The sequence below is a fragment of the Rhinopithecus bieti genome, unplaced genomic scaffold (assembly GCF_001698545.2).
Source record: "Rhinopithecus bieti isolate Rb0 unplaced genomic scaffold, ASM169854v2 scaffold_44159, whole genome shotgun sequence".
NCBI lineage: Eukaryota > Metazoa > Chordata > Mammalia > Primates > Cercopithecidae > Rhinopithecus > Rhinopithecus bieti.
In genome coordinates, this window is record NW_016818573.1 from 2,345,940 (window position 1) to 2,355,906 (window position 9,967).

The following is a 9,967-nucleotide window of genomic DNA, read 5'->3' on the forward strand; positions in this document are numbered from 1 at the left end:
TACCGCGTCAAAACAAGCTCATTAGCTGGCACGGTGGCTCACGCCTGTAATCCCAGCACTTTGGGAGGTCGAGGCAGGTAGATCACAAGGTCAGGAGATCAAGACCATCCTGGCTAACACGGTAAAACCCTATCTTTACTAAAATACAAAAAATTAGCCGGGCGTGGTGGCGGGTGCCTGTAGTCCCAGCTACTTGGGAGGCTGAGGCAGAAGAATGGCATGAACCCAGGAGGCGGAGCTTGCAGTGAGCCGAGATCGTGCCACTGCACTCCAACCTGGGTCACAGAGCGAGACTCCATCTCAAAAAAAAAAAAAAGTTTAATTATTATTATTATTATTTGAGAAGGAGTTTTGCTCTTGTTTTGCCCAGGCTGGAGTGTAATGGTGCGATCTCGACTCACTGCAACGTCTACCTCCCAGGTTCAAGTGATCCTCCTGGCTCAGCCTCCTGAGTAGCTGGGATTACAGGCATGCTCCACCACGGCCGCTAATTTTCTATTTTTAGTAGAGATGGAGTTTCTCCATGTTGGTCAGGCTTGTCTCAAACTCCTGACCTCAGGTGATCCACCTGCCTTGGCCTCTCAAAATGCTGGAATTACAGGCGTGAGCCGCCGTGCCTGGCCTCAAAAGTTTAACTATAATGTGTCTTGGTGTGACTCCCTCTTAGTTTTAATAATTTGATTTTTTTACTTTTTTGAGATGGAGTCTTGCTCTGTCACCCAGGCTGGAAGGCAGTGGCACTATCTTGGCTCACTGCAACCTCCACCTACTGGTGATTCTTCTGCCTCAGCCTCCCGAGTAGCTGGGACTGCAGGCACATGTCTCCACACCTGGCTAATTTTTGTATTTTTAGTAAAGATGGGGTTTCACCATGTTGTCCAAGGTGGTCGTGAACTCCTGACTTCAGGTGATCCACCCACCTCGGGCTCCCAAAGTGCCGGGATTACAGGTGTCAGCCGCTGCATCCGGCCAATTGAATTTAATTTTTGAGACAGGGTCTTATTCTGCCACCTAGGCTGGAGTGCAGTGGCACAATCATAGCTCACTGTAGCTTCAACCTCCTGGGCTCAAGCAGTCCTCTCACCTCAGCTTCCCAAGTAGCTGGGACTATACGTGTGTGCCATCTACATCTGCCTACTTTTTGTAGAAACAAGGTCTCACTATGTTGCCCAAGCTGGTCTCAAACTCTGCAGCTCAGGTGATTCTTCTTTTGCCTCACCCTCCCAAAAGCATGAGCACTACACCCACCTGATTCTCTCTTTGGAAACAGATTCTCACTTTATCATCCAGGCTAGAGTGCAGTGGCGTTGAGAGGTGGCAACGTGCTAGCAGCCCTCGCTCTCGGCGCCTCCGCGGCCTGGGCGTCCACTCTGGCAGAGCTTGAGGAGCCCTTCAGCCCACCACGGCACTGTGGGAGCCCCTCCCTGGGCTGGCCGAGGCCGGAACCGCCTCCCTCTGCTTGCGGGGAGGTGTGGAGGGAGAAGCGCGGGGGGAACCGGGGCTGCGCGCGGCGCTCGTAGGCCAGCGCGAGTTCCAGCGGGCGCGAGTCCCGCACACGGAGCGGCCGGCCGGGGTCGCCGGCCCAGGGCAGTAATGGGCTTAGCACCCGGGCCAGCAACTGCAGAGGATGCCGGCGGGCCGGCACTGTGCTCGAGTTCTGCCGGGCCTCAGCTGCCTCCCCGCGGGGCAAGGCTCGGGACCTGCAGCCCGCCATGACCGAGCCCACCCCCGCCACGGTGGACTCCCCAGCCGCCCGAGCCTCCCCGACGGGCGCCGCCCGCTGCTCCACGGGCCCAAGGGCTGAAGAGCGCTGGCACGACTCGGGACTGGCAGGCAGCTCCGTCTATTGTCCTTGTGTAAAATCCTCTAGGTGAAGCCAGCTGGGCTTCTAAGTCTAATGGGGACTTGGGGAACTTTTATGTCTAGCTAAGGGATTGTAAAAGCACCAATCAGCACTCTGTGTCTAGCTCAGGGTTTGTAAATACACCAATCAGCACTCTGTCAAAAATGGACCAATCAGCTCTTTGTAAAATGGGCCAATCAGCGCGCTGTAAAATGGACCAATCAGCTCTCTGTAAAATGGACCAATCAGCAGGATGTGGGTGGGGCCAGATAAGGGACTAAAAGCTGGGGGGGGGGGTTGTTTATTTTTGGGCACCTTGCAGTGACTTTTTATGCTGTTGATTGTAGCTACTGCTGTTTTCTTGGGTCAAGACTACGTTTATGAGTTGTGACACTCATTGCAGAAGTGTGTGGCTTCGTTTTTGAAGCCAGTGACAACAAGACCCCCCGCCCCCCGGGAAGAATGAATAATTCCAGACGCGCTGCTCTTAAGAGCTGCAACACCAGGGAGGTCTGTAGCTTTACTCTGGTCAGCGAGACCACGAACCTGTCAGAGGAAAGAGGCTCCAGACCTGTCTGAACGTCTGAAGGAAGAAACTCCGGACTACCATCTGTAAGAATTGTATTACTCATTGGAAGGGTCTGTGGCTTCAGTTTTGAAGTCAGCGAGACTAAGAACCCACCAATTGTGGACACAGCGTGATCATAGCTTGTTGAAGCAGTTAACTCCTGGGCTCAGGTGATTCTCCCACCTCAACCTCCCAAGTAACTAAGCTAGGATTACAGGGATGCACCACAATGCACACTTAATTTTTTATTTGTTTTTTTAGAGATGGGGTTTTGCCATGTTGCCTAAACTTGTCTCGCACTCCTGGGTTCAAGCCGTCCTCCTCCCTGCTTATGCTTCTTTCTCTTCTCTTTCTGTGACTCCCACAGTGCCTGTGTTGGTCTACTTGATGGTATCTCAAGATCCCTTAAGCTCTGTTCATTTTTCTTCAGGCTTTTTTCTGTTCTTTAGATTTGATCATTTCTGTTGTTCTATGTTCAAGTTCATTGATTCTTCTGCCTGTTTAAATCTGCCTTCAAATTTGCCCTCTAGTTATTTTCATTTCAGTTGTTTTCAGCTCTGGAAATTATTTTGGTTTCTTTTAGATTTTATTTTATTTTATTTTATTTATTTATTTTTTTTTTTGAGACGGAGTCTTGCTCTGCCGCCCAGGCTGGAGTGCAGTGGCCGGATCTCAGCTCACTGCAAGCTCCGCCTCCCGGGTTCACGCCATTCTCCTGCCTCAGCCTCCCGAGTAGCTGGGACTACAGGCGCCCGCCACCTCGCCCGGCTAGTTTTTTGTATTTTTTAGTAGAGACGGGGTTTCACCGTGTTAGCCAGGATGGTCTCGATCTCCTGACCTCGTGATCCGCCCGTCTTGGCCTCCCAAAGTGCTGGGTTTACAGGCTTGAGCCACCGCGCCCGGCCTTTAGATTTTATTTTTGCTGATATTTCCGTTTTGTTTATATATCTTTCTCTTGGCTTACTCCATATCCCCCTGTAGTTTTCTGAGCATCGTTAAGACAGTTGCTTTAAAGCCTTTTTCTAGTACACTTGCCAAAACTCTTTCAGGGACAGTTTATTTGTGGTTTTCTTTAACCTTCAAATAGGCTATGTTTTCTGTTTGTGTGGTTTGTGTTTTGTTAAACATTGGACAATTGAATTTCATAATTGTAACTCTGGAAATCATACTCTCTCGCTTATCCAGGGTTTATTGGTTTTTGTTACTTTTGTATTTTATTTGATGTAGCCTGTGTCAAGAATCAGGCCGGGGTGTAAACTTAAGGTTTTCTCAGATATCTTCCGAGCCTTGGGTATGTGTGATCACTTACTCATTTTCTCATGTGCAGTTTAAAAATAAATGTTCTAGGCCAGGCGCGGTGGCTCAGTCCTGTAATCCCAGCACTTTGGGAGGCGGAGGCTGGTGGATCACGAGGTCAAGAGATCAAGACCATCTTGGCCAACATGGTTAAATCCCATTTCTACTAAAAATACAAAAATAAAATTTTCTGGGCGTGGTGGCTTGAGCCTGTAGTCACGCCTACTGGGGAGGCTGAGGGAGAATCGCTTGAACCTAGGAGGCAGAGGTTGCAGTGAGACGAGACTGCACCAGTGCACTCCAGTCTGACAACAGAGTGAGACTACGTCTCAAAAAATAAAAAAGTGTTGAAGAAAGTTACAGTGTTTAATGTCTGGCTCCCAAAGGGGAATAAAAAGAAAAATGAAGGTGGGAGGGAGAGAGCATTAGCCCTTTAAATCCCCTGGAAGTCATTTCAGCCAGAGGGGGCGGAGCTTGCAACAACTGGAGGAGATGCAGCAATAGTGGCCTCCTGCGCTTCTGATGAGGAGCACCACTGTGGGCCAGGCACCGTGGCTCATGCGTGTAATCATAGCACTTTGGAGGGTTGAGGCGGGTGGATCACTTGAGGTCGGGAGTTTGAGACTAACCTGGCCTACGTGGGGAAACCACATCGCTAATAAAAATTTAAAACTAGCAGGGTATGGTGGTGCACGCCTGTAGTCCTAGCTACTCAGGAGGCTGAGGTAGAATCGCTTGAACCTGGGAGTTGGAGGTTGCAGTGAGCCGAGATCACACCATTGCACTCCAGGTTGGGCGACAGAGTAAGACTCCCTCTCAAAAAGAAGCACCTCTGAGATCAGAAGCAGCACTCAGCAGTGAGAGCATAGATCTGTGATCATTGGAGGATGGGACCCTTTTTGCTCACCCTGGCTCCTGCAAGCTGTGTGCAGGATGCTCCAGAAATACGTGCACAGCTGCATGCCATGGGGGTCAGGGATGGGTAGTAGCCATTGTGCTAAGAACTAAGATGGACTGAAATTAACTGTAATTTACCAGTCCAAGCCTTCACCTTGGAAGTCACAAGCCTTTAATAGACTCCAGAGTTCTAAAATAGTTACACCAGACAGATTATGCCATGCAATTGTTGTCTAGGTGGGGACACAGATTCCTGGTGCTTCCTGCCATGCCATCTTCCCAGATTCCTCTCTGAATAGGTGACTTACAAATTTTTTTTTCTAGTCAATGTCTTATTTCATTTTCTTAAGTGTCTTTTACAGAGCAAAAATTTTGATGAAAACACTTTGATAAGGTCTATTTCATCAATTTTTTCCTTTAGAGACCATGATTTTGGTGTCATAGTTGTATTCTTTTCCTAAGCCGTATCATTTTCTCTTCACGTTTTCTTTTTGCTCTGACGCCCAGGCTGGAATGCAGTGATGTGATCTTGGCTCAGTGCAACCTCCACCTCCCGAGTTCAAGCTATCCTCCTGCCTCAGCCTCTGAGTACCTGGGATTACAGGCGTGTGCCACCATGCCTGGCCAATTTTTGTATTCGTGGAGATGGGGTTTCACCGTATTGACCAGGCTGGTCTTGAACTCTTGACCTCAAGTGATCTGCCCACCTTGGCCTCCCAAAGTGCTGAGATTACAGGTGTGGGCCACTGCGCCCAGCCTCTTATGTTTTCTTCTAAGAGTTTCATCGTTTTGCATTTAAGTCTGTGCTGCGTATTTGGTTAATACTTATATAAAGCTTATGGTATACACTGAGGATCTTTGTCGTCTTCCTTTTTTTGCATACTGATGTCCAGTTGTTGCGGCACTATCTGTTGAAAGAATTTTCTTTTTTTTTTTTTTTTTTTTTTTTTTGAGACGGAGTCTCACTCTGTCACCCAGCTGGAGTGCAGTGGTGCGATCTCAGCTCACTGCAAGCTCTGCCTCCCGGGTTCACGCCATTCTCCTGCCTCAGCCTTCCAAGTAGCTGGTACTATAGGCGCCTGCCACCACACCTGGCTAATTTTTTGTATTTTATTATTATTATTATTATTATTATTATTTAGTGGAGACGGAGTTTCACCATGTTAGCCAGGATAGTCGCAATCTCCTGACCTCGTCATCCGCCCACCTTGGCCTCCCAAAGTACTGGGATTACAGGCGTGAGCCACCGCGCCCGGGATAGAATTGTCATGTTAACTATGTGTGCGTGTGTGTGTGTGTGTATCTCAAGTATTCCAAACCATGAACACAGTATGTCTGTCTATTATTTGGGTCTTGTTTGATTTATTTCATCAGCATTTTGTAGTTTGCAGCTTTCAATCCTATATATGCTTCGTTAGATTTAAACCTAAGTATTAAGACTTTTGGGAGCTCTGGGACTGGTTTTGTCATTGTTTTCCATTACTAGTGATCCCTGAGGGAGAGGAAGCAAATGAGATGAGCCCTAACGATTGCCCTATTTTACTGTCATAAGAGTTTGCAGCCTGCAGCACAAAGAAGGAAGAGCTGAGGAGCAGCCCGGCAGCTTTCCTGAAGCGATGAGATGGAGCTGGACGTCTGGGAGGCCTAGACTGGAATTCACAGGTCAAAGTTCTAGAAAGAAAAGAGTGCAGGTTGGGGAGAGAAATTGAGATTGCACCCAGAAGATTTAGAGTCGTAATTAATCTGAGTACCAATCAGTGCATACCTGTGAGGAAAATGCTGAGGCTGGGGAAGGAACCACCCAAAAGGATCAGTGGAAACCATCAGATCAGCTCATGTAGGGCCAGGAATAGTTTTTCTTTGCCAACATCAGAGTGGAAACCTTGTGGGATATTGAATAAAGTACTCAGAAGGGTTCTGCCTCAGCAGTGGGGAAAATTAGCCCCAGACTAAATGTCACTCTGGTTCTGCCTAACGAAACAAGACCAGAAGCAGTCAAACTTTTTTCAAAGGATTTAACTGTGTCCCAGAACAAAATTCAAAATAGTTTATATGAATACAAAAATGTCACACAAAATAATTTTCAAAACTAGCACAAATGATGTATTGCAGCCAATAAAAAGTCGACAGGCATGCAAAGAAGCAAGAAACTGGGAGCCATCATGAAGAGAATATTTCAAGTAAATTGAAACTAGAAATGAGCCAGAAATGACACAGATGACAGTATTAATAGACAAGGACATTAAAATAGTTATAGGCTGGGCACCGTGGCTCACACCTGTAATCCCAGCACTTTGGGAGGCCAAGGCGGGTGGATCACAAGATCAAGAGATTGAGACCATCCTGGCCAACATGGTGAAACCCGATCTCTACTAAAAATACAAAAATTAACTGGTGGTGGTGGTGCACGCCTACATTCCCAGCTACTCAGGAGACTGAGGCAGGAGAATTGCTTGATCCTGGAAGGCAGAGGTGGCAGTGAGCCGAGATAGTGCCACTGCACTCCAGCCTGGCAACAGCGAGACTGTCTCAAAAAAAAAGTTGTAACTATTCCGTATGATAAGGAAAGTAAAGGAAAAATTAAGAATGTTAAGTAGAGACACAGAAATATTTTAAATACCCAAGGTGAACTTCCAGATATTAAAATTAAAATGAGATGAAACATTGAATAGGAATAAAAGCAGATAAGACGTGGCAGAAGAAAAAGGGAACTAAGATGTCGAAGTGCTTCAGGCAGAAGGAAAATGATGTCAGAAAAGCTGGAAATACACAAAGGTGAATGCAGATCACTGGAAATGGAAACTACATGGATAAATACACATTTAATTATTTCTTTACACTTAAGTAATTTTTTTACTTTGTAAATTGGCAATTTATAATTGTATAGATTTGTGAAGTAGAAAGTGATATGATTTATGAATGCAATGTGGAAAAATTAAGCTAGTTAGCATATGCATCACTTCAAATACTTAACTTTTTTTGTGGTGAGAACATTTAATGTTTTGCTCTCAGCAGTTTTGAAATGTACAATATTCTATTAAATATATTCACCATGCTGTGTAATAGAACTAAGAAAACCCCATATTCCTCTTCTGAGATTTTGTACACTTCCTCTCCCCATTCTCCACAGTCCCAGCCTCTGTAACCACCCTCTCTGCTTCTATGAGTTCAACTGTTTTAGATTCCACATATAAGTGAGAACATGTGGTATTTGTCTTTCCATGTCTAGCTTATTTCACTTAGCATAATGTTCTCCAGTTCTATTCATATTGTCACAAATAACACAATTTCCTTCTTTTGAATGACTGAATAGTATTCCACAGTATATACATATCACATTTTCTTTGTTCATCTGTTGATGGACAGTTAGGGTAATTTCTTTTCTTTTCTTTCTTTCTTTTTTTTTTGAGAGAGTTTTGCTCTGTCACTCAGGCTGGAGTGCGGTAGTACAATCTCAGCTCACTGCAACTTCTGCCTCCTGGGTTCAAGCAATTCTCATGCCTTAGCTTCCTCAGTAGCTGGGATTACAGATGTGCGCCACCACACCCAGCTAATTTTTTTTGTATTTTAGTGGAGACAAGGTTTCACTATGTTGCTCGGGCTGGTCTCGAACTCCTGAGCTCAGGCAATATGCTCGTCTCGGCCTCCCAGAGTGCTGGGATTAAAGGTGTGAGCCACCACGCCAGGCCAGGGTGATTTCATAAACTATTGTGAATAGTGCTGCAACGCACATGTATGTGCAGACATCCCTTCAATAAACTTTCAGATCATCTGGGTAGATACCCAGAAGGCATTGCTAGATTAGGTAATTGTTTAAGCAAAAATAAGAATTTGCTGTGGAGTTCGTATAAAAGTAAATGCATGACAGTAGCCTAAAGACTGGAAAGAAAGAAATGGAAATTCCCTATTGTAAGTTTTGAGACAGTGTCTCACTTGTTGCACAGGCTGGCACAATCATAGCTCACTGCAGCTTTGACCTCCCAGGCTCAAACAATCTTCTTTCCTCAGCCTCCCAAGTAGCTGGGACTACCGGTGTGCACCACCATGCCCAGCTATTTTTGTATTTTTTGTAGAGATGTGGTTTTGCCACATTGCCCAGTCTGGTCTTGAATTTCTGGGATCAAGCGATCCGTTTGGCCTCTCAGAGCACTGGGATTACAGGCACATATTAGTCTGTTCTCACACTGCTATCAAGATCTACCTGAGACTGTAATTTCTGAAGAAAAGAGGTTTAGTTGACTCACAGTTTCACAGGCTGTACCGAAAGCATGGCTGGGGAGGCCTCAGGAAATTTACAATCATGGTGGAAGGGCAAATGGGAAGCAAGCATGTCTTCACCTGACAGGATAGTGAGCAAAGGGAAATGCTACGTGCTTTCAAGCAACCAGATCTTGTGAGAACCCACTATCATGAGAACAGCAAGGCAGAAATCTGCCCCCATGATCCAATCACCTACCACCAGGTCCCTCCCTCAACACTGGGGATTACAATTCAACATGAGATTTGGGTGGAGACACAGAGCCAAACTATAGGAAGGCATGAAACACTGCACCCAGCCTATTGTAAGTTTTTTATACTATACATGAAGTGGCATGATAGCACTTAAAGGTAGACTTTGATAAGTTAAAGATGTGTGGTATAAAGCAACCACTGAAACACAAATCCAAAGAGTTTCAGCTAAAAAGCCAACAAAGGAGATTAAATAGAATCTTTTTTTTTTGAGACGGAGTCTCGCTCTGTCGCCCAGGCTGGAGTGCAGCCGGATCTCAGCTCACTGCAAGCTCCGCCTCACGGGTTTACGCCATTCTCCTGCCTCAGCCTCCCTAGTAGCTGGGACTACAGGCGCCTGCCACCACGCCCGGCTAGTTTTTTGTATTTTTTTAGTAGAGACGGGGTTTCACCGTGTTAGGCAGGATGGTCTCGATCTCCTGACCTCGTGATCCGCCCGTCTCGGCCTCCCAAAGTGCTGGGATTACAGGCTTGAGCCACCGCGCCCGGCGATTAAATAGAATCTTAAGAAATAATGCCAGAAAAGCTCACTGGGCGAGGTGACTGATGCCTGTAATCCCAGCACTTTCGGAGGTCGAGGCAGGCAGATCACTTGAGCTCAGGAGTTTGAGACCAGCCTGGGCAACATGGGGAAACCCTGTCTGTACTAAAAATAAGAAAATTAGCACAACATGGTGGTGTGTGCCTGTGGTCCCAGCTACTCCGGAGGCTGAGGTGAGAGGCTCACTTGAGCCTGAAAGGTTGAGGCTGCAGTGAGCCATGACTGTGTCACTGCACTCCAGCCTGGGTGACAGAGCAAAATCCTGACTCAAGAAAAAAAGAATGCCAAAAAAGGCAGAAAAAAGTAAAAACGG